Source organism: Bradysia coprophila, unplaced genomic scaffold, assembly GCF_014529535.1.
Source record: "Bradysia coprophila strain Holo2 unplaced genomic scaffold, BU_Bcop_v1 contig_232, whole genome shotgun sequence".
Lineage (NCBI taxonomy): Eukaryota > Metazoa > Arthropoda > Insecta > Diptera > Sciaridae > Bradysia > Bradysia coprophila.
Genome location: NW_023503493.1, coordinates 9,495,019 through 9,517,912, shown reverse-complemented (window position 1 = coordinate 9,517,912; position 22,894 = coordinate 9,495,019). Strand labels below are relative to the sequence as shown.

At 34.4% G+C, this 22,894-nt stretch overlaps 2 protein-coding genes across 12 annotated transcripts in view; one reads left to right on the top strand and one right to left on the bottom strand.

Annotated features, from left to right (window-relative positions):
* LOC119076463 (pseudouridine-metabolizing bifunctional protein C1861.05) overlaps positions 1–22,894 on the bottom strand; it is a 181,049-nt gene that overhangs the window by 103,799 nt on the left and 54,356 nt on the right. The window lies entirely within an intron of this gene.
* The window catches only part of LOC119076470, a 103,029-nt gene that overhangs the window by 38,597 nt on the left and 41,538 nt on the right, over positions 1–22,894 (top strand). For 9 of the 11 annotated variants that reach the window (XR_005087630.1, XR_005087628.1, XR_005087629.1 and 6 more), the window contains exon 2: positions 14,558–14,589. The exons of 1 other annotated variant lie outside the window; for it this stretch is intronic. The gene's annotated coding sequence lies outside the window, so the exon portion shown is untranslated. Of the gene's footprint in view, positions 1–5,450; positions 5,488–14,557; positions 14,590–22,894 lie in introns of those variants that run through there. One more of the 11 variants, XM_037183239.1, reaches the window with a different exon arrangement.

Sequence of the window (22,894 nt, the reverse complement as noted above, 5' to 3'; positions counted from 1 at the left end):
AAACGACAGTTACTATAAAAATGAGATTTCTAAACATTCCTGAAAATCCTAGATTTCCTAAAATAAATCCATAAAATTCCAAGAAACTACTTCTCCTAAAAGTAGGCTCTGCGAAACGAAAAATCAAACAGTTTGTGTAATATTATAGAACAGACCGACTGGAAACCATATCCAAATTTAACGGTCATGTCTTTTACGAATATCATCAAAAAGGTATCCATCACGAGTAGTTTTTTGAAAGGAACTAGCGTCGTCGTCTCATTTTTCAGTTGTGAATAATTCCTCAAAATACGTGTATAATTGCAGCCATTACGCAACTCCATATAATGATCGGGGCATTTATTATACGAAAGCTCATTTATACCGGAAAATAATTCGCATTTGATTTGTTGTTCAAAGGTGGAATACAGAGTTGATATTTAGAATTGCTTCCACTTTGTCTACACTACACAGGTCTGGATAAATATTCGTATTGTACTCTGTATTTTCAACGACTTATGCTCTGACATGAAAAAGGAAATATAAACTCAAATCATAAAACACACACAAAACATCAATCTATATAGTACCACCACAACCCATATTACATGAATACACCCAGCCCAAATATAATATCCATACACAAAATACTAAATGTTAATTTTATAGTAAATCATTTTGTCGAGAATTTTGTTGTCCTAATTAATTTCGTTCGTGCCGAATACCCATCCTTCATTTATTTGATTGTGTTTAGTTTGATGTTTGTATACACATTAAGTTAACATCATTTTCGCAACAAAACACTTTGCATAAATAATGTCACTCATAAATATGAGGACTTATGCTGCTACATCAGTTGTTGTTATGACTGAATTTTGTTTTAATTTATTTAAGGCAATTCCGGGACATAATCCTTACATTTCCTCAAATGGATGGTCGTTTTTTCACACACAGAAAATGTCCTGAGTTTTTACACTACTTGCAATCGAATGTCGCTCTCAAAATGGATTGACCGTTTCATATATGTAGTAAATGTAAAAAAATATTTTGATACAAAGCCTATTCTTCAAAACGGTATTGTGATAACATGTAAAAGAAGACCTGCCATGGGCAATATTATCGCTCAGAGATGACATTATTGGTCGAAAAAGCCTGTCATTATCGCCCAGAAAGAGATATTATTGCCCAGAAAGCATCACACTCAGGTTAATATAATTGCACCGCATATACAATAGCACTGCACTCAATGGTGTAATGGCTAGCAGCTAACTCAACCACATACAGATAAAAAACCGATTGTCAGATTCGTACACAAAACAAAGCTGATTGAATCGGTTCATATCACATGAAGTTGAGTGCATAACTTTCGCTCGACTTACAGTCAAAAGCATTGTTGGGAGAACCGGTGCTCGACTTTTACTAGTTTCGCTCCTAGTATGTAGATGACACTATGACACTAAGCTTAGCACTACGCTTACCACTGACATCGTGAAATATTTTGGTAATGAAAGAATCTCTGAGTAGAACCATAAGCAGATAAACTAGTTAAGTATCTGGCTCATCTGGCTGTACTCGCCATAAAACGACCATAAATCTTAAGCATAAATTATAACCAGTGGAAAAAGCTGCATAGAGTCGAGGGTCTCCTCAAAAAACATCAATTCAAAACTGTAGAACATGGATGAAAACAACGTCCTTTCAACCCAATTGTTCGTGACAAAACTCGAATATATTTTGTCACAGATGCACAAAACTACTCAGACTCAATGTTATAACGAAGAGTGTGTCTGTGTCACTCTGAACGTGAATTAACCTTGACCATAACTACTGCTCACTGTTACAATACAACTGGAATAAAACTGACCGTTCATAATGTTATCACCGAAAATCGACATATTTCTGCACAGTCATACCATACATTCAGAAGCTATATCTACCATTCCGTGTGTACACAATTTCTCGTGTCAAGTTTTATTTTTTCTACTCGAAAGTAGACAAACTAGACGGAACATTGTTCTCGTCTGTTCCGACCATGAAATGCACGAACAATAGAAAAAACTTTTTTCTTTGTTAATTTTCCTTCTGCAGTTAATGCCACAGCACTCACACCCACTAAAACCACAGCTTTTGTTCTGTTCTTTTAAATCCCAGTTCACCCACTCAAGCGCCTACATTACATGTGAACGACCACTAACGAGAATAGCCTTACAGCACGCTGGAAATTGATAATTATAATTGATTTTTAACAAGAGGCTAAACAAATTCGCGATGATGATGGATAATGAATTTTTTGTGTGAGTGAGAGTGGATGGAAAGTATGCTCATCGTATCATCCCATGAAAATTGCGTTCATATTCCGTTATTATAATGCTTTGATATTGTTCGCTGATGATTTATGATTCCAATTATGTTGGTCTTTGACAAATATTCTAAATCAACATTTCATACACGTAATCGAATTTGATGCTTGCATTGGATATTAATTTAAGATATTGGAGATAGTTTATGAATGGTTATCGTTATCGAATTTGGGTGAGTAAATTTAGTTTAGTAGTTTCTGGTTTAGTCTTTACGTGAATAGCGAATAGGATATACATTATAGGTAAAATCATAAATTTTCTAGGAGATTCGATTTTGTTAATGAATGTGTATAATACATAACGTAGATAGGAGATAGTCTTTTGAGGAGATATCGACTTGAAAGTGGTCGTACGCAGATCGAAACTGTAGAAGTCGTAGAATAAATATTTGGGTACATTTGAAAAGGGAGTCCTATGTCTTCATAAAATCAGCTTGATCGTTGACCGACAGTATGTCTCCATTAGACTCACAAATTTTTTCGATGTAAGTTGAATGAAAATCTGAGCCGCTGATCATTTTTGGCCATTTTCACGTCAGCTGATGGCGAAAGAAAATCAATCCCGCGCACGAGTGCGGTCTGGATTCTGAAGTTTGACATCTCACCCACTCACAAATAGTTATAGGAATAGGACACTTTGCGAAATTGTCAACTTCTGGCACACAGTGTGCCGCCTGGTTTTTATTGCACAAGAAAATCTAACTTGACGAAAATTTGGTGTCTTTGTCAAGTTAGAATTACCTTATCAAAATTCCAAGTGTCCAAGAAAATTGACAGTTCCGCGAAGGAATCTATGCACACAACTCTACTGTCCTACGCGTCAATTCGTCACGTCAGTGGGACATGAAATTTTCCACAATTACCTGTTTTCTAATGATTCAAATCAATCCCTTTTTCCCTTAACACAAAAACATTTCTTTTCATCGTTGCATTTCAGCTCACATGCCCTTTAACAGTGCAAATTTTGTCGACATGACATGTTACACTGTTGTGACTTCCTACTCTATTATTACTCATTGCTTTTTGTGAGGACAGTCAACGAAAGTCTAGAACAGGTATGGTCGATCGGCGAATTCGTCTTAAACGCACTCACATTTTATGTCAAAATAATATGAAAATGAGTGTGTTTAAGTTAGAAAATCAAATTTTTATGTCCTCCGGGGGGACAATAGACCATACCTGTTTTACATTTTCATTGAGGACAGTGACATTTCAGTTGGATTAATCGGAATAATGTCCCGCTTCGGGGGGAAATTACGTATAAAAATGTAAATTAAATCCTGAGGTCAACAGAAATTCGATTATCTCCAATCTCTATTAATACTGCGCTACATTCTACATCTATACAATTCCGTATTAAAAACTCGAAATATCCCGCATTCCATGTGGTGTGTTAAAAGTGGAATCACACGAAAATTGGTTTTAGAAACGTTATACAAAAATTGTACCAAATTACTAAAAACAACCGAAAATTGCTCTTCCAAAAGTCTGACCCATTTCGTTTATTGAGTTAGCCAAATTTTATTACACTTTGGTCTCTTTATCACCAAACAAAAAATTACTCATTCGCCAGCCGAAACGATTACGTTGTTAAAAACGAAAATAAAATATCGTTTGTTTTAACTCCACTTAGACATGCCCGTACTAGCCTGTACTTGTTTACGTGACATTATCGAAATGTTCAGGCCTACCTGTATTATATGACAACCGGAAAGCCACACATAGCATGGCAAAGAGTCGTTAAAAACGTCAACAAAAAGTATAAAAATATAAAACAAGAACAAAAAGTTAAAACAATTTCATTTTGTGAAAGGTCATAACCAACTGTGATACAAATTCATCTTAATTGCTATGTGGGCTGTCCAATTTGAATAAAATTATAATTACAGATATCACGTTGCCGCGTGTCTGGTATTTCATTTAATAGAAAGTTATAAATTGGAAAAAGGCGGAAATATAAAAAAACAAAAGTTTTTCGCAGCGGCTCTGATTCACTTTGATAAAAATAAAAACTCACACTACGAATTCATCGCGGCGATATAGGCAAAAAATTATATCATTTCATTGAACTAGATTTGAAACTTCGAAAGCCTCTATGTCAGCTACGTTGAAATTTGAGTTATTTCGAAAGAAATTAATCATTTTCCGCTACTCCATATCATTAGCAGGCTCTTCGACGATGGTACATTTTTAGAAACAGCCAGTCATCTGTTATATCAAAGCACTTCAAACAAGAATGGTACTCCAAATAGGAAACTTGACAGCGTGTCACACAACTGTGAAACAGTGTGATAAACTGTAAGGTACACTTTTGCTTGAAGTGCGTTGCTTATACACAAAATGACGACAAATATAATAAGCGATAAGTCTGATGATAGCAAAATGTACAGTAAACCTGTTGAAGTAAAAGATTTCGTATCAAACACCTTAAAATATTTTAATCAAAGGAAGTAACAGATTAGATGATTATGCATCTTACACCCGATGTGGTGCACATCCATATTCAATCAAAATAGGTAATAAAGCCAAAGAATTCAGTTTACAAATATCCAATAGTAAATAAGATGACCTTTGAGACCTCCAAATCCACTGACTATTATAGTCAAACTGCAATGTAAATTTATGTTGACCTTTCACATGAACTGCAATCGCCCATACTCGAGACAGAAATTCGATTTAATTCTTAATTTATTTACAAAAGAACTGCAACGCATCGGTCTCTTGTCAAACTGCCAGAGCTCCCACATCTTCTTTTTATAGAATCTTCCCAATATTTCGATGTCTACTATGTATTGGAATCGACGATAGTCATTCGAATAAATAAGGAAATAGATTTTGTGCATCCGACAACTGAAATACGACCTATTTTGCCATGATTTTTCATTAAGAAATGTCAGTTTTTCCCGAACTATATATCGTGCGGGAAAAAACTTCATTTCTTTACGATTTATAGTGCGGGAAAAGAATTACATGAATTTTTCTATGACTATACGATTGATTTAATTTAATATGGTGAATATGAAAGTGTGTATGTTTTCAAGTAAATTGATGTGTTTTGTCTATTTCAGTTGTCCGATGCACAGAACGCTCGCTTCGCTCGTAAGGAAAACTTAGGACTGGTGCTGAAAAAATCGTCATTTCCTGCCTTGGTACGAAAAATACTATTTATTGCATTTGCAGCCATTACACAAAACCAAGTCAACCAAGTCATTTCAGTAAATTGACCACCAAGTTTTCTTCATCCTTTAATATAAATCATCTTTGAGATACGATATTTTCAAACGTAACCTCACTTTTGTTTCGTTAAATGTATCGTTCATTTATTCATTTGTATGAGATTTTTTAACTTAGATGGCATTTCAAATGTAAGATGAATTGATTACGAATGCAGAGGGTGGCACCCAAATAAGACTTAGACTTAGTTTTGTGTGTATCTTGTATGGAAAAAATTCACTTAACTCGTGAAACTTGGTCCCCAGTCGCCTTCGTTCTTTTAGAACCTACACTACAATATGACGTACTTTCATACGCTTTAAGAAAAGAGCGCGACAACAATTCGGAAAAAAATTCGTTGGAGCTCTGAAAACTGCAGAGTTCGATTCAGGATACATATCGTAATTCGAAAATATCAAACATTTTCTACCAATGCAGTCGATACATATATTTTCAGAGCTTGGAGGCGGTTGTTGGGTGGATTTAAACAGATATATTTCCATGCTACGAATGATAAATGAACGGCACATTAATTTAACTTTTGGAATGGAAATGCATTCCGTTTTTTTAGTACGCGATTTGCTGTGACTACAGTGACTGTGGGCTGGATTTGTCGGGTTTCGGATTTTTTTTTTAATTCATTGAAATTATAGCTCTACATTTGAATAAATTGCTCTACCCAATGCTGGACAGAAGCTGGAATCGAAACACAATTTACCGCATTCAAGCACTACATTTGAATAAATGAATTGCTCCGTCCAATGCTGGAATTGAATCACAAATGTTGCATTCAATGAAATTGAGAAATTGAATAATCACTCTTTCTGTGCTCCATCCGATTTACAATGGGCTAATAGCCCGGAAAAGTCAGGAAATCTTCTGATTTTGTTACTGCGCAAGCGAATTAAGGTTGTATATGAAACTTGGTTCGAATGTGCGATAAATTGTACGAGTAGTTGCTGAGCTGACGCAAGGAGATTAATTATTTTAAGAACACTTCATACAATTCAGAAGAACGCATAACTTGAATAATTTAAATGTAAACGAAAAATTTCCACACCGATGAGTACCAGTCACACCTGAAACGGATCAACCATTTTCTAATTTTCGACAGTGATTCCGATCTCTAATAAGAAAAAAAAATCTGACAAAAATACACGAGAAATAATATAAGCGATTAGTCTTACGCTAGGACAGACATTAATGAAATAAAAGATTTTCAAGTCTCGAGGCGCCAAAATGAATAATTTTTGCTGCGCCCTATTCTCAAGTATGACCATTTCGGGCCTGGTGATTGTTTGCTAACTCATTACAACAAAAAAAATGTAACAGAAGAGAAACGAGAGACGTTTCTACGTCTATTTACCTAATTGTAATTTTTTACCTCTTGCTCAACGTTACAATCCTAGTTGGATATGTATTAAAAGGCTTTATGGTTCGGTAATAATTTTAGCCTTTCCATCATCATCGTCGTCTTCGTCGTGAATACATTTGGAGAGTATGAATAAAATATAAAAGATAAAAGATTCTAATATTACGTGATGTGTCTACCGTTTATTACACATACCACATTCACGTTCACAGTCAGTGTAGAAACAATGAGAACGCCTCAAAGTTAGAAATAGGGTCGTTCATAAATTATGTAACACAAGAGGAGGAGAGGCTTCCGTGACGATTTTTTTTTTAAAGTCTTGTTACATATTCTCATATTGCATGGTGGAAGATTGGTTTTCCTGAAAAAAGTGACGGCCATTTTGTCTATTGCCATAATTTCAATTTTTTCAATAATCTTTTGACATTCAAGAATCTGTCAGTGTCTTCTTGAACACTTTTGGTTTTGAACTGTCAGGTCCTTGGATGGGAAAATGTACTCGTAACAATAATATTCCGGGTGAATAGGCATTAGAACAACATACATTGGATGCTTCTTGGTAGTTCACTACACTCGAAATCAATTTTGTGAACTCGCGAACTCACTCGTGTGGTTTTAAGCAACTCGCTTCGGAAACGGTTATTTTGACTCGTGTAGTTGCATACCTCGCCTTCGGCTCGGAACTCTACACTTGTCAAAACCGTTTCCAAAGCTTGTTTCTTAAAACCACACTTGTGGATTCGTCTCGTATCACAAAATTGATACCTCATGTAATGAACCTCCTCCGCAGCATCCAATGTAATCTAGTATTTTCGCTACATTTGCGTTACGAAATAAATGAACATCCCCTAATGGAATACACACAGGAAGGAATGTGGTGAATTTATTATAATATTTTATGCATCCCATAAGTTTTTTTTTAATATGGATGGGAAATTCTTTTGAAAGCAATAACCTATAATGCAATGCAATTTCTTTTCTCATATTCCTAAGAAATGAATAATATAAAAAATTGTCTCACACAAAGGTTCGACTTTCGGTATTACTTTTTGTCGAATGATATTATTATGTGGTGTCATATCATGCGAACTTTTGCGAAATATGTCAAAGTTGGACTGGACATGGATGAAAGTATTACACTCTTCTCTTTAAATATTCTATAAAGTTTGTCAGGCATTGTAGGGATAGACTGGAATGTTCGAAAGAAAAATTTAGTTTTATAAAGATCATGAAATACGTACAATGACAGTTTGGGGAGATTGGTCATTCTAAAATAGATGTGTTACGCCCAACATTAGGGACGTTTACATCACCTATGTCACTTTTATATCCTTATCGGATAATGTTATTTTTGGTGCAGTATTATAACAAATACAGGTGACGTCAGTGAAGTTTAAACATGAATTTTCTTTAGATGTTTTTCAAGTGGTCCAGTCATACAAATAAAAGTGTCTCATTTTTCGGGTGAAATCTAGTAACTCAGTTTTTTTTATTCTATCAGAAGAATCTCTGACATTTTTATGCATTGGATCGATCTTCGATCTACCAGAAACGTCTAAATCTGTTATCGACAACATGGACAAAAATGAGTAATACGCTCAAGTGGTTCAAGTACATATGAAAATTTATGTTAAAACAAATGAAGTACAAGATTTTGTGTCATGCGATACGTTAATTTTTGTCAATGACCCCATGAAAAATGGTGTCATGGCTGAAATAGTAGATTACGTCCTTGGACAATTTAATTTTCTTACCGCATTATAGAATTGGCTAAGGATGTCACAGCATAAAATCTATGATAACGCTACGGATAAAATTGATTCATCCGAGACGAAACCGATACTTCAGACGAAAACTTTTTTTTTTCAATTTTTTATCCCTTGTCCAAGGCAGCTCTAGGACTTTCGATATTTTTAACGTTGCGAATTGGCAACGGACTATTAGAATATCTACGAGTAAGCGTTACATAGAAAGCGAATGAAGGAAAAATCATCTTGCCCAGCCGCGGATTTGAGCACGGGACCTCTTGACTATGAGTCGAGAGCTGCCTTGTCATGTCACGTAAATAACTATAAGATTGAACTGTTGAGATGATTCAGATCTTTAGACAGTTATCGGCACAGATGTTAAACTCCCTGATATTTCGCCATTTCAGAATTTGTCGATCTAAAATGAGTACACTTAGAGTATGCATTTATAATTACGCACTTCAAACACTTCATTATCCTGTCACACCATCCCCGCGACTTCAAAACTATACAAAAGAATAAATTAAGTTCTATCGCCCATTAAACTTTTATTTGTACAAACAAGGCGCCAGAAGTGTTTTATTCATTCAGACGCACATATGTATTGCAATGTGTGCATAGCTCTTTGAACTACAAATAAACCATTTATAAGAGCTACATACCTTCTGGTGCAAGAGAAAAGTTTACTTTTGCTGTGATAATGCACAGCAAAGTTTCCGATTTACATCAACGGTAGATTTTTGGTGCTATAAATATTCAAAATGTGACTGCACACATTTGAGTTAAACGCAAATATATGCTCACGTTGCTCATGGCTATATCTACTGTAAAATAGAAACCATCGTCAATATAACCATTACCACACAATTTTGCGGTGGAAAATAAACTTTTATATTTAAATAAATGCAGCAGACATAAGTTAATTAAAATTGAACAGATAAAGCCGGGGAAGCGAGTGAATCGAGTCTTTGGGTGCTGGATGGCTGCTTTACAAAGTGAATATTTGAAATTAATTTTAATCGATAAAATAGCAGAGTGAGTATCGCATATGGTTGTGTGTGTGTTTCCGTCAGTTCCAAGGACTGACAATAATTATGTCTCGCAAACTGTTCTCAGATATCGAAACAAAAGAAATGATGTCATAGCAGAGTAAATTCGGTTGATTCTTTTGTTTCTTGTTGGTGCTGTAGAACTTAGATAACAAACATTTGAAGAAAGTTAGACAACCAAATGCCAAATGTTATTGTCTCAAGTGTTTTGCATCGGTACTAAAGATATAATACCTCATACCGTATTCCCACCCCCACAATCAATGTCCTTGGAGAGACGGGTTTTTACAGAGCCTTAGGAAATGTTTTCATTTCAGTGTTTAGGTATTCTTTTAACACAAACCAATCGGCAGGTTGTGTTCGCACATCATCACTTACATTGAGATTTGTTCAGTAATTTAGTGGAATAGTAAATTACGCTCCTACTTAACAGTAGCTCGCTGGTGGAAAAACCTTTTTTCTTACCGCGAGCCAAAAAACTAAGAAAACTTCCCGCTTGTTAATAAAGACAAGATTTCCTGATTTAAACGGTTTAAAATAAAAACATTGCTTTGGTCGAAATATATCAATATTGGGAAATCTTCATAAATAAAAAAAATTGGTCGGGAAAGAAGACAGAGATATACAGCCCGACTGACGATCTAGTTCTTCAGCATGCTAGTGTCATGCACCTCCTTCAGCAATTAATACTATTAACAATAGTAATAGTAACGGTTGTGGTATCACCTCACACATATCAGAGACATCTATCATTAGACGCGCCGAGTCTGTATGCGGTAAACGTTTTCATTGGTAGCTCTAAGAGAACATGTAGCATTAGAAGGTAGTATGAGATGCGCGACATTTTTGTGTAGGAAAATTGTCAAAAGTTTCAATTTATCTATTAGGGGGCCGTTCTGAAAAGTCATTACAGTTCTTAAAATGTATTGGAACACCATGTATTGTATATGCCTTGCTTTGGTGAACGTGATACAAACAAAAGTCTCAAGTTAAACTTCGCGTATATTCCGCAGAACAGCCTCTGTGCAAAGCCTATTGTTCATAACCCTTGTTCAGTAACTTAATCGAGGTTACTTCACACAAAAAAACAAGTGTCCAACAGTCCAACAATCGGACATTCATATCTATGAAATTTTTTTAGAAGAGTTAGTAGGTTCTCGTCGTCGCTACTTACAACAACAAGAAACAGAAATTTCTTGTCTTGATATAGTTGCAAGTAAGTCTCTGTGACCTTAATTGCAGTTGTATTTACTGATAGCTTCAAAAAAGCACAGGTCGGATATTATGAATGAACTTGAGCAAATTTTAAATTTGGAGACCAAAGCTGAAGTAAAAGTTGTCTTTTATAAAATTTGTCACATCCCCAATCAACACTCAAGTTGTAAGAATTTCAGCTGAATTTCAACGTTTGTCTTTAAAATGATTTCAATGATTACGATTTTGTGATAAGGGTCGGTGGGGTTGCGAAAAATTCTTATCTGCGTTACCTAAGATACCGGGAAATCCAAAGCCCTTAAAACCGGAAGTCTGCAAAGGATTCTGACTTGTCGATCTGTTGGAAAGTTGATGATTCACCCGGAAATTTTGTCAAATTTTACCGGCTACCTGGAAGTACAGCGAATTTGGATAAGGGGAAAAATATTCTTTGTGTTCATGTTCGTAATGCTGAAATGTGGGTTGAATTCTCGTTTATAGATACAAAAACGAAGATTCGGCTTCGTCTAATTACTTCCCAATTTTGTGAATAAAAGTGACCCTAATTACTTCCCGCTGGTTTTAGATTGGCTCAAAAAATTTCCCGCGAGCTTAGCTCGCCAAAAAGGTAGGTTTTTCCACCAGCGCAGTAGCTTACTGTCTTGAAGGAACATTTTTTGTTAAGATGTGTGAAAAGGTTATATTTTGAGCCGAAGGCGAGGAACATATCCCACACGTTGACTTTGTTTTCTAACGAAAGATAAAACGAAAACTCTTATGCAGATATGAAATTTAAAGAGCCTACGATTCGTAAAATTTAAAATTTATTAGGAGAAATGTGTGTAAACTGATAGGGAAAAAAAGCAAAATGGTTAATTAGACTAGAGCATCCAGACAAGTTTTTTTTTAATCGACGAAAAATATGATTCTTAGCAAAAAACTGTTCTATGGCATGCCTCCAAAATGGACCGATTTTTTTATAAGTTACTTCGAAACGTATACAACCAAGGAAATGAGTTCTTAAAATTCATAAAAATTCCCTGGAATCCCTAAATTAAATTTTTGGTAAAATATCTTACGATGTTAATTGGTTGGTTAGAGGATATTAAAAACATCCGAGAAAGTCATAAAACGAGCATATGTAATTTGATAAGCGACTATTAGAATATCTATGAGTAAGTGTTACATAGAAAGTAAGGGTAAGAGTGAGGGTGTTATTATTGTGATAAAATTAATTTTAGAATAGCGTTTTGAGTGGAAAAGCTTTAAATATCCTCGCTTAATGTATTGTGTTTCTTGACATCATCTACTTCCTTCAGATTTTTTTTAATTCTAGGTGTGACTATTTCACTCACTACGCTCATGTCAATGAAGTAATGGCTCATTTTGCGGTGGTTATAATGAGTAAATAATAAACAACTACTGTGTCTTCGGCTCGAGCTGCAAATTTTGTTGTAATTTTAGTGTACTCGGATCTAAATGATATATTTCTTAGAAGGCGCATGAAACTTGAAGAACATTTCTTTCAAGCCTTCCACATAAAAAAAAAAAATCAAGGACACGACTTGAAGTACTATCATGGATCCTAATGTAACAAAATGTGTAAACTGATATATCAGAGATTCTTTGCTGAATAAACATTCATCACAAATCGATGAGTTTAACCAGCCAAGTCCAATCACATATAGTTTATGCTTACAGAATATTACATTTTATATACAGTGTAGTAGATGGTAGACGAACGACACAATAGAAGAATGTAATGATATTGGAAATGTACGGAAATTTCTCCGACAACAAGAAATATTAACTTTTCAAATCAATCGATCCTGTTACGTATATTTATTTGACTGGAAAGAAAGAGAAAGAGGAAATCATGACCTTTAAGTTGGTGCCCAACAATTTTATTGTTGACTTAGAGAATCGGTTGTTATTTTATCGATATATATGCCCGACCGAATTTTGTACATATATTTCAAGTGTGGGTTCTTCAAAATTACAAAATTCTAGAAAAGAGTAGGAAAGGAAATAATTTGTTGGTGGAAAAGTTAAATACGAAACTTTTTCGTGGGAGTATTTCTCTGGAACTTTTAGTGTTGTTTGGTATTATATTGTCGATTGTTCGGCGTTTGTTTTTCAAATTAAGAAAACGAGATGGCTATTTACATAAAACGACACAGTACCGTTGCTTCAATAACACGGTGAAAAATGAGAAATCTGGTCGGTGTGTGTACAACGAACATTTTTCACATTTAGAGAATTAAAACGCGCTCCCAGCATTAAATCAGTTTAAAAATATGTCAAATAAAGGACTTTTTGCATAGTTAATGGCAGTTAAATGTCAGGCAAATATGATGCGGGAAAATGCAATAAAATTTGAGCCCAAGTTTGCTTCAGCTGATTTTCATCAGGTTCAGTAATAGAAAACTGATTATGAGTGTTTATACGGATCTAATACACGCATGAGCAGCCAGTTGTGTTTGTGTAAATCAGATAAAATTCAGCTGATATAAATTTCGCCAGAAATTTAATTGCCTTTCCTGTATGTCAAAAACAGAACCTTCTGCACTAAAATCCCTAAAATCTAATCTTTCGCCCTCCACATTTTTCTCAGTGAAACACAAATGCTGAATGCTATAATGATTTCTATTTCCATTATGATGATTTTTAAGGTGAAGCCTTGAACCGGCAAACCTTATGAAATATTCAAACGAATCAACGAGAGTTGACTTTCGCTCGGGTTGTATACATAAATGTGTTTGCATTTTATTCAGAATTTTATTCTATGTTTACTTATGCACCGAATACATTTACTTACGTCTCTGTTTCGATAAAAAAAAACTATAGCAAAAGACGGTACGCTTCATTGTATTCGTTTATAGGAATTTTTCTGAACGAAGAGTAGGAAAATTGATATCGTGATGCTTCGCTGTTTTGGTTTAACTGGCTTGGAACGTTGACCCTTAGACGTGGAATAATCGTATGTGAACTACCTTCACTTTCATTTTATAAAATGTATAATTCGAATGAAATGTCAAAGTGATTAACTCAGTCGATAGAACCATGGTGGATTACACCGAAGTTGGTTCTCATTAAAAATAATTAATAAAGCGAGACATTTTTGAAAAAGAGGACTACCGTTTGACCTGTTACGGGCGGTCATCTGTTATCGATAATGACTTCAGGAGTAAACGACAAGATATGACTAATGTGGTATTATATAGCAAAACGTATGTTCAAAGAAATGAAGTAAAAGATTTGAAATTAATCTTTCGAAAATTCTTAGACCAAATAAAGTAATAGATTTGATTTGATGTGTTTCCCGCCTGTAAAAGATTACCTTTGTCTACACAGTTCGTAAAAAATGTTTGAAAATATTGACTTAAATATTATATGTCAAATATGTATCTTGCTTGATGTAAACGCTCTTCTTTCATGATCTCGCGAACCTAGTCTTAAGTTATGCAAATAACATATCCTCATGAATGGATATTTTATTTTCGTGTTGATTGTACAATGAAAAGCCTCAATTATTTGACCTTATATAACAAATAAACGCGGATAATTTCCAGTGTTTAAAGATTTAAACTTTATCTTATTGATTGACTCTTTGAACTAATTTCATCTTCATTTTCTTTTTCAGACGATTGCGATAAGAGAAAAGCAAATAAACTGGTAAGTTTCTGACAGTTACAAATTTTCTAAACTTAGTGTGAGCGCTGCTTAGGGTAACTTCATTGTTGGATCTCGAACGGTAATGGTTTTCATTTGCAATCGAAGTGCTCGGTTAAATTAAAAGAACAATCGAATTGGCACTGATTTGTGGAAGTAAAAATAGTTTTCCTCAGAATAAATACGAACGTTGAAAGGGCAACACGCCCGAATTAAGTGTTGATTCTTCAACACTAACCAGTACGACTAGCTACCAGCTAGACTCTAGTTTCTTCGAATAGGATGTGGACTTTGGGGGATTTGAGGATAAACACTTAATTCGGGCGTGTTGCCCTTTCAACGTTCGTATTTATTCTGAGGAAAACTATTTTTACTTCCACAAATCAGTGCCAATTCGATTGTTCTTTTAATTTAACCAAGCACTTCGATTGCAAATGAAAACCATTACCGTTCGAGATCCAACATCATCCCACTATTTTTACGATAGTAAAAATACATAAATCTTGAACGGATCCCACTTCGTCGTAGCTGTCCTTTATCGACTACCAATTGTCCAGTGTCTCTATCGACAACCAATTGTCTACTGTCTCTATCGACGACCAATTTCTTCGGCTTTACGGAATCAACCAACCACTTCTTCTTCGGACTGATAAATCTGATCGAATGACCAAAATCGACACGCGTCTTGACCAATCGAATGCTTTCAATCAAATTTACGAACTTTTCGGCTTTACGGAATCGACCAACCTTCTTCGGCTTTACGGAATCGACCAACCTTTTCTTCTTCGGCTTTACGGAATCGACCAACCTTTTCTTCTTCAGCTTTACGGAATCAACCAACCAACACTGTTTCGGCTTTACGGAATCGACTAACCATTTCTTCTTCGGCTTTACGGAATCAACCAACCAACACTGCTTCGGCTTTACGGAATCGACCAACCTTCTTCGGCTTTACGGAATCCACCAACCTTTTCTTCTTCGGCTTTACGGAATCAACCAACCAACACTGCTTCGGCTTTACGGAATCGACCAACCTTCTTCGGCTTTACGGAATCGACCAACCTTTTCTTCTTCGGACAACCAAATTGCTGCTTCGCTATGACAACCGAATTGCTGCTTCGCTGTGACAACCGAATTGCTGCTTTTTTCAGACAATGTTGCTTCGCTCCTACAGTCAATATTGCTTCGCTGTGACAGTCAATGTTGAGCCATTTACCATGGAAAAAACGTTACTCGTACACCAATTGACGATTACGTAACGATTTTCACTTTCCCATTACAAAATCACCAGCCCCAAAAGTCCACCCGGGGGCGCCAAATGTTGATTCTTCAACACTAACCAGTACGACTAGCTACCAGCTAGACTCTAGTTTCTTCGAATAGGATGTGGACTTTGGGGGATTTGAGGATAAACACTTAATTCGGGCGTGTTGCCCTTTCAACGTTCGTATTTATTCTGAGGAAAACTATTTTTACTTCCACAAATCAGTGCCAATTCGATTGTTCTTTTAATTTAACCGAGCACTTCGATTGCAAATGAAAACCATTACCGTTCGAGATCCAACATTCATCGAGGCTATTTATTTTAATTATCCATAGCAACGTCTAAAATGAACGATGATCTACGGGTAATGAGGTCTCACATAGGAAAATGAATGTTAAAATGAACGAAGTAAAAGATTTTGAATCCAACACTAAAAGATTTAATGATTGATTATCCTCAAACATTACTTCAGATTTTCAGAAAATTCTTTTGAAATCAACGAAAATCCTTGGAAATCAAAGAAAATCCATGGAAAACAGAGAAAAATCCTTTTAAAACAAAAAATCTTTTAGAAAATCGTGCAGAGATTCTTGAAAATCCATTGAAATTAATCAAAATTTGACTATTATCTAACATCCGAACAGGAACAGAAATAAACTCTGTTATTGACAGATTTAGATAATTGGCTTTGTCGCTATGAGTACTTTGGTAGAAGTAGAAAAGGTTGTAAAATGCATTCCCATTCTCGAACCCATTCCCGCGAATTTTTAATTCATAAACCCGAGTTTAATATTTCGAGATCTATGAAAACACTGTCTCTTTCAGAGAAAAAATTACGCTATTAACTCTAATAGCTCTAATACCAGAACGTGCTAAGCATATTTAATCATCAATGTACTACTTCCCTTTATTTCTTTATATTTCACCACATCACATCCCAGATAAATATGTAGAAATCCGGACGACAGAAAGTAGTCACAAATTCCGAAATAGTTTGTTGACTCACCTTAACTAATACCACCTTTTTCTCAACACAATCGAATAAATATCTGACTCGAAAAAGAGGTTAGCCACCGTAAAAGTCACAAAAACAAAACATATTTTACGTGACGCCACGACCGGATAATATTATCCCTAATATCTAAAATCAAGACCCTCCTCAACGCCTACTCAATATAATTTATTTATTTTCATTTTCTAACTCCTAATCTTAACCAAAAACAGAGAAGAAAAACACCACACACATACCATACATACATAGGCTCATTTTGCACATTTCGTTTATCTTGATTTACTCGAAAACATTAATTCATAATATTGTTTTTCTGGTTATAGTTCTTCCTTTTCCACAATAATATTTTCGTTTATTTCCATTTTCCATGTATGAACACAAAGGGAAACCCTAATCTTAAGTAATGTGGAGCTTAAAAAAGGGCATGGTTAGAATACGATTTTATTGAAAAGATTTATACGTTGTAGTTTTGTGTCTGGCTAGGGTTCGTTCATTAATGACGTCGTCAAGCTATTCTCACGCGTTGATAGTTCGTTTGTTATGGCACAGTTATCTTTGCCTAACACATAGAGAAGGTAATGCCAGACTTTTATCCGAGCACATAAATTACGAAGCACCACTTTCGGGTGAACTTGGGAGCGCAGCAACATACTTTTCCTTATAAAGTAGTGCGAGGGGAAAATATTGGTAAGTTTTGTTAACAAATGATTTTCAAAAAGAAAATCTTCGGAGGATTTAACAAGATTTTCTGAGGGTTTTCTATGATTTTAAGAGGATTGTTTTTACTGTTTTTGCTGAATTTTCAAATGTTTCCATTAATTTTTGAGGATTTTCTTGTATTTCCACAGATTTTTTGAGGATTTTCTAATGAAAGGATTTTTAAAAGTTTTCAAATGGTTCTCTAAGGATTGTTTTATTTGAATATTTTCTCGTTTTTCCGCCCATGTAAACGTTCACTTGATCATATATTACCAGCGACTACTTTTGTAAAAAATATTTTCCCAAATTTTCTTAAGTTATCGCATATTGTCCCCAAATTTCCCGAAAATATGTAAAAATTTGTGAAAATATAGGAAAATGTTTACGTTTACTGAAATATGCCCTATAAATTACAGGACCCTACTTCCGGCTAAACATGGGAGTAAATATCCTCTTCCTACAGTACGATTTCATTAAAATCAACAAAATTTACTGAGCATTTAGTTGAATGTACCATCTAGTGTCTTATAAGAAAATCTTGTACTTCTTTAGTTTGACTATCATTTAGCTATAATAAGAGAACACCGGTCAGAGCTTTTCCCTTATTTGTTGTTGTTGTTGTTGTTGTTGTTGTTGTCGATATGAAATGATGGATGAATAAAAAAGGTACGCTCTAAGAACAACATAAACTACGTTCCCAATTCACACTGAGGAATTGTATTACCTTCAGTGTTTTACAGTAACAGCTAAAAAGGTTTTTAATTGTTCATGCAATTGTTTTGTCAACTAGATGGAAAGGACAGTTTCCATCAGTATGACGGGGGTACCTCTTCTAATTAGAGTTGGTTTGGAATGTAATTTGTGAACAATCCCTGGAATGCCGTTATATTTATGCACAGAATATCTATCCATGTAGTAAATAATCTCGAATTGGTTTCATTTCAATTTTAATAAACATGAAATGTGCTGGCATCATGTTTCTATTTTAGAACTTAATTAGAATTTCTTTTTTTTGCGAATTTCATTGGAAAAATAATTAAAAAATCGCAATGCACATAAAGTGGTGACGAATTAAACTTTTTAGATGGCATAACTGATGGTAAATTAAAGTTTTGCACCAGATTTTTTTGTGTTTTTTTTAACAAACTTTGATTAAATTTTTAGTTTTTTTCTCTCTGCACCAAGTTCCCTGCAATTTTCATCGGTAAGCAGAATAATTGAAAATTAATGTTTATTAAGAGTTATTTTCTTCAGTGAAAAGAGGGCAAACTTTTTAAACTATTTGAATGATTAACAGCTTCGTGTTTGTTAATATTTCCATTTCACCACTGCTCGGAGATAAGAGTCTTAACGAAACTTTTCTAATGGTTAATAGCATAGCACTGTTCCCAGCATAAACGCAAGCGTCAAATTTGGAAGCTCTACTAGCTCTACTAATTGTTTGCAGGGCTTATTATTGGGAATTTCAGTTCTCAAAATTCTAAAAATTCTTAAAAAATTCTAAAATTTCTCAAAATTCTCAAAAATTCTTAAAAAATTCTTTAAATTCTTAAAAATTCTTAAAAATTCTTAAAAAATTCTCAAAAAATTCTTACAAAATTCTTAAAAAATTCTTACAAAATTCTTACAAATTCTTAAAAAATATTTTGCATTTACAGTCGAAGAAAAATAGATTTCGGTTTTTTCAACGATGTTATTTAATCCACATGCGATTTACAAGTTATAATACATATACTATACATACATAAATATCGTAACATTGGTAATGAATGTGGGATAACTAGCATTGATTGGATTGTATTGCCAGTATCTTATATTTCTTCGACTGTAATATGATTACATTTTTCGTTTACTACCTTGACTGAAAGTCAGGGTTTATGCAAAATAACCTTAAATGTCCGTAACGACAAGTTCAATATGATATTTTGAAAATGTTCTACATTGGCTTAAAACGTTAAAAACAGAAAACATCAGTTCACTTGTTACCGCGATAACTCAAGTAATTCTTTACCTACTGATTTTCAAAATTTTGGTTTTAATCGATGGAGAATGAAATCATGAGGTTAGGTTCGTATATGGTGAAAATTTTTTGGAATCGGATACACCATTTTTGTTTCCGGACGTTTATGGTGCTATCGATAGGGAATTTCAAAGTGATCATTTCGTTGAAGATGTTTTTTTTAAACAACCTCTCCGGCTCGGGGCGACTCTAAGAAAATTTCAAAATTTCAAAATCATGACTATTTCAGAAAATTTTACCCCGATGGTTTATCTAATGGTAGTTTGTAGAGAATTGACAGACGATTCTAATAAAAGTATCGTCGGGTCGAAAGGTTGTAGCTGTGAGTAAGTGTGAGGCATCAAAGTCCAATTTTATGGTTTTGTCAATGAGCACCCCAACCGATTTTTCATTTTATTGGGTTAAAATGAAAGCTAGCACATCCCATTTAACATATCAAAAAACTGAGAGTGGGTTTTTCAATTTTTTCAAAAAATCTTAAAAAACTTGCTTCTGGGTGCCCACATTTCTCAGATTTTTTAATGGAAATGTATGGAAAGTTGTGAATGTGGACAACTTTCACTAATTTTTTCACCATCGGGAAGCTTTCTGGTCATGTCTAGCTCATCCACTGATGGGAAAAGCTTCAGTTGCTACTACATCTCATAGTCTGAGACCGCACCTTTCCAAAAATACCATACTTGCCCTATTCGCTATCTGGCTTGTATTCTTTACTATGTCAAATATGTGAGTAAGTCGACTTACTCGAAAGATTTTTGAGGCAGTTTTTTTGTTTCCAATTTTAACGGAAATAAAGTTTATCCAGTCCAATATCCAATATCAAATAAGGTGGTTATGGACTCATTTAATGAAGTTCACATGTAAGGTGATACATTCTGATATCATTCTGAACCTTCAACTCACAGCTCTATTTGTTTCTTCAGAAAATTAAATTAATTTTGAGTTTTCTAAACGGCCAGTGGAAATAAAAGAGAAACACAATTAATGATGTAGCAAATAGACCATTCTTGTATCGCTTTTTCATCTGTCTTTAATTTTGTGTTCTTAAAAACACCAGCTTATTTAAAAATGGTAATAAAACTGGGACTGCAATTATTGGAAAACTTATTCAGTCTTCAGTCAAGCGACCTTACAACTTCACAACTTCATCCGATAAAATTAAATATTGAATTGTTCGATTTTATAACCGTAATTAGCAAATGAATTGCATGAATTTTGTTTACAGCAAAAACAAAAAAATTCTTAAAAAATTCTGAAAAATTCCTAAAAATACTTAAAAATTCCTAAAATTCTCAAAAATTCTTAAAAATTCTTAAAAAATTCTTAAAAAATTCCCAATAATAAGCCCTGATTGTTTGAAAAGGATTTGTCTTAACTCATCCAACGTTAAGGAGTCATCTATTTTTAAAAACGAAACGAAGAGCCCCAATCGTGATTTCATTATCATCCTAATATTTTCCATGTCAATGCTAGGAACAGTGCTATGTTAATGGTTGTGTTGTATATGTATACACCCATAACGATCATAATTGTATCAATATTAAAAGTATTCTTTCATCTTTTGAAGGTGGTTCACCATTGAAATTCTATCGATTTTTTGCGTAACTTCGTTTTTATTCATATAACCCCGATGAAGAGGCACTTCACATGAATATAGGTGATGAGAGAGTTGAAAACATGTTGCACGGGTGCAACTGATTATCCGTTACATCGTTACAATAATTTTGATCAAGGGTTGGACTGTGCTACTCTATGCTCTTACCCTTACAGTAGAATATCGATAAGTGAAACAAAATCTTGAGGTGTTCGGTAAAAAAAGACGAATACAACCAGACCTGAAATAACTATTCATCGAAGTACATGATTGAAAGAAACCTAAAGAAGAAACACACGCAATATTACGCTAATTGGGGTTCGATCAATGCTGCCGTTTTATGACGTAAATCCCATTACAAGAAAAACAATATTTTATCGTAGATTGTGGAACAGATTTAAAAATTCTCAACTTTTGCTCCAAAATATTTTTTGAGTCCACAAGGACTTGCGTCACATTTTACACTTTTGAGGGTTTTCACTGATGATAGAAAATTTGCTGAAGATCGTCCACTTATAAAAAAAGCGTTGGAGAATTTGTAAGGAATGGCGGTGTCGTTGCTTCTATTCATTCGATTTACTTCAAGAAGAGCGTCACCCCTTCAAATGGAATCAAATTTCAAACTCCATTCTGTATAGTAGATGTTCCGCTCGCCAAATAGATGATTTTTAAATAATTGAGTTATCACTTCAACTGAATTCAGAATTAAGTTTTTTCTTCTGTTTGTAACAAAACTTTTAAATGAACAGAAAACATCGCTGTAAATGACAAGATTATGCTAATTTCCGACTAAACACGACCAACTTACAGAAAATGGCAACAACGTTTCCGTTTCCCAATTTCCATACAGACCCAGCAATTGTTGGTATTCGAAAAAAAATGTTTTTTTTTCTGGTGAAATAGGAAATAAGCTCAATTTTATTCATAAACCATTCCTCCACTTACACACAAGAATTCAAAGTCCCATTAGCAACTGGAGAAGGATTTGTATATATGGAATACCACCAACATGCTCAAACATTTCAACTCGAAAAATGAGATACAAAATGAAAAACAAATTCCAAACAAAACGATTTTCGTTCCAATTTTCCATATTTTTATGGACGCAAATAAAAACCTTATCAAGATAGATGAATATCTCCTTGTGCGTATATTACAACCAAAAATTTCTGTTTTTTTTTCTTTCTTTTTTCTGTCGGCTAGATGGAGGAACGGGGTACCACCACACAGGCATGAGTATGTCTCTCATTTGAAAGTCCAATTTATTCGACAACAAGGAACATTCCGTCTCTTATTGTATTTCTATAAATTTTATGTCTGCAACGACGGGACACACAACGGGCACGCATGTATCGCACACACGGAGACTAGTCGTAATCAATGTTTTGCTCTTCAGTTCTTTTTTTGATAAATTGTTTTTTTATTTCAATCATCAAGAGTAGGAGCAATAAAAAATGGTTTTTTATTGACAATGATGTTATCGATGATGATGTGTGTATGGATGACCTTAATTTGATGAGAAAATAATGGAATAGGAAATTCTATTTGTTGTCACTCGAAATCTCATCTGAAACGTTATGCAACCTTTAGTGTTGTATCCGACCGTATGTGATTATTTTGTAGTGTCTCATCATGTTTGTCAACGGATTCATTAACGACTAATTCGTGCAGACTTCTGTTTTTTTATTGGTTTGGCTTCAATACGACTCACCACGTCAC